Here is a 3337-nt window from a genome sequence, read left to right as displayed (position 1 = left end):
TGTGTTAAGTGTAGCTACTTAGCTCAGGGTAAGCTCTAATTAATGCATTATATATTTTGGGTCCAAAATTTCTGCTGTGTAAAATTTATTAATTTTATTATTTTAATTTCAAACACAATTACTAATTTTTTTTAAATATATTCATTGATACATAGTGTTCTGCACAAGGTCAGGTCTTTCCCTGCAAAACCAGCTTTCTTCAATCTTTCCTATTTTCTGCCTTCCTCTTTGTCTCCGCATATGAACCATATGTCTTAATAGATAGACTTAATCGTTCCGTAATATTCTTACATTTGCTTTTTAGCATAGAATAAAGAATAACTTATGTCCAATTCTTACGTTTAACATATAAAATGCAAATATGACATATGTACAGAATTAATACCTTAATGACAATATTGTATATAATGCAATATCTTTACTATGTAATAGTATTAAAATATTTACACAGTACTGTGAAATGTCAAATGTTGTAAAAATTGTAGAATTGTAAAAATTGTAGAAAATTACTAAATTGTAAAACTATAAAAATTTGTAAAAATTGTAATTGTAATATTGTAAAATGCTGACATGTTCCACATCTTAAAGCTTCATTGCTCATGTAAGATCTATGGAATAAAATAAATGAATGAATGAATGAATGAATCATCTACATAATAGAACGTGTGAGATATTAAGTTTTTTTTTTTTTTTTAGTTTTACCTTAAATAATGCAGGGTTTTAGCTATGATTCTTCATGTCTTCAGGAAGACTATTGAACATTTGTATCGCCATGTAACGTATTCCCCTTTGATAACACGAAAAATTTGATGATGGCGTATGAATATCATATTTTCTGCGGGTATTTATACTATGTATGGCTGAATTAGTTGGAAAATTTTCTTTATTACATAAGAGCACATTTATTAAAGAGTATATGTACTGATTTGTTAAGGTCATAATCTCTTTTAAAAATAATCTACATGATTCTCTAGCCTTTGCTCCAACTATTATTCTAATGACTCTTTTTTGTAATAAGAAAATATTTTTACTATCTGCAGAATTTCCCCAAAATGTTATTCCGTAGCATATAATGGAATGAAAATGGGCAAAATATATTGTCTTTAAGATACTGCTGTTTAGAAATTGTTGTAACGGCCTAATTGCGAAGCATGCTGAGCCAAGTTTGGGGGTTATTTCTTTAATATGATTTTTCCAATTTATTGTATTATTAATATGCAAACCAAGAAATTTGGTTGTTGTTGTTTCTAGTACGGGTATATTGTTGATAGTTGTGCCTAATGTTTCAGAGATTAAATTTGAAGTGGTTTTAAATTGAATTATGTTAGTTTTATTAATGTTTAATACTAGTTTATTGGTTGTAAACCAGTCATAAATTTTAAGGAGAATTGTTTCTGTTTTATATTCGAATGTGGCAAAGTTCTTGTCTGTAATTATGATACTTGTGTCATCTGCAAATAGTATAGGATAACCTATTCCTTTCATTATGGGGCCAAGGTCATTTATAAAAATTAATGTCGTCTATAATTTGATATCTTCTTCTACACCGAACATTTCTTCCGTTCACCATTCCTTCCAGTGCATCCTTCAGTAGACAGCGTCTTCTCAGCCAGTGACCCAACCAATTCCTTTTCCTCTTCATGATCAGTGTGAAATTTATATTTCCTTAAGTCGTCCTTCTCCTATCATACTAATCCTCATTCCGTCTGTCTCTGTTTTCCGTTTCTCTCTCTGTCTATATTTCTCTATTTCTACTCTGTGTCTATCTGCAAGAAGAGACGGAATAGACATAATACCGGTTTAACATGTGCAGATACGGAAATAAAATTATGTAAGTTTCGCTTACAACTAGGGTTGCCAACTTTTTTTGAAGAAAATACGAGAGACTAATGAAACGACAAAATTTCTCATGGAAAATAGACAAATTATTCTGTTCAGTTACTAAAAAACAACTTTATCCTACACTTCGGTAGCTAGGCTTAAATTAAGAGTATTTTGAGACAGATTTTGTCTCGCGTAATAGTTGAAGTCGACTGCAGTTTTCAGCTCTGACTTGATTAGATGTGTCATGCTCATGTTTCGAACATCTCTCCAATTATTGTTCATGAGATGAAACACCCTCTTTGTATGAGCATTACTACTTGGTATGCTTAGAACAAAACTAGTTAGTTTTTCCAAATTTATAACATTAACATTTTAAACGGGTGAGCACTAAAACCCATTTCTGGTAAGCATTACATTCTATAAAGACTGCACACTTTAATGCATCTCTTGAACAACAGAATCATCATATAAACAATCATCATTCATGGCAAAATCAAATGTTTAGAATAAAATTGTTTACATTATACAAAAATAAGGGAGAAAAATGCTCGAAAAGAAAAATAATAAGAGAGCCGGAAGAGTGTTAAAAATTAGGGGCAAATACGGGAGATCCCGGGAAATACAGAAGTGTTGGCAACCCTGCTTACAACACACTGCGCATGTGCAGTAAACAAGAGCCCCTGTATATATGCTACTTATGGACAGTCGTATGAAATTGTTGCCTACATGCAGTTGGACTCCCATCTCGACTCGGTCCAAATTTTAATCCCGTATCTGTACTTACAAATTACTTGCTATTTAATTCAAAAATTTGTGAAAAATAAATTTTATGTATAGGCTTACTCTTAAATAGTAAAATATGTATGTGAAATCAAACGGTTTACTTTTGGAATTAAACATAAATAATCCAACTCCGAGGCACCGGAGGGATTCGAACCCTCGATCTCCTGTTTACTAGACAGGCGCTTTAACCAACTAAGCCACGGCGCCAATTTACTTCAAGTTTTAAAACGGGAAGTCACATGCAGTGTTACGCCAAAACTTTTGTGTGTAATGCAGAAAATATTGAGTTCATGTTCTTATCAGAGTGGACATTACATTATTCCTTATATGCAATTTGAAGCACAACAACTCAGAAATGGCACTAGCATAGCAACTGCAACATTATGACTCCTATTATGACAGCATAGGCTATCTTGTGTCATAATTCGTTGGTCATAATAGTTATTTCTACGATAGGTAGCGAAATCCGGTTGCGAATACCAGCTATAACGGCTAGGGGGACCATTGTGCTAACCACACGATACCTCCATTCTTGTTGGATGATCGTCCACCTCTGCTTCGGCATGTGGGCGTGAGGCCAGCAGCCTGCTGGTCGGTCTAGGCCTTTCACGGGCTGTAGCGCCACGGATTATTATTAATAGTTATTTATGCAACAAGAGGATAATCTTGATGATTATGTCATGAGTGAATGTTTGTCACACGAACTACAGTGAATGTGACAATTTTCACG

The 3337-nt window shown here is 33.2% G+C and overlaps 1 non-coding gene across 1 annotated transcript; it reads right to left on the bottom strand.

Moving 5' to 3' along the window:
• Positions 1 to 2740: 2740 nt before the first annotated feature.
• Positions 2741 to 2814, bottom strand: TRNAT-AGU (transfer RNA threonine (anticodon AGU)). Its single transcript has one exon. It is a non-coding gene; the product is annotated as a tRNA-Thr (tRNA).
• Between the last annotated feature and the right edge of the window lie 523 nt (positions 2815 to 3337).

The sequence above is a fragment of the Periplaneta americana genome, chromosome 15 (genome assembly GCF_040183065.1).
Source record: "Periplaneta americana isolate PAMFEO1 chromosome 15, P.americana_PAMFEO1_priV1, whole genome shotgun sequence".
NCBI lineage: Eukaryota > Metazoa > Arthropoda > Insecta > Blattodea > Blattidae > Periplaneta > Periplaneta americana.
Note: the sequence above shows the minus strand (reverse complement) of the source record. Positions and strands in the feature narration are given on the sequence as shown.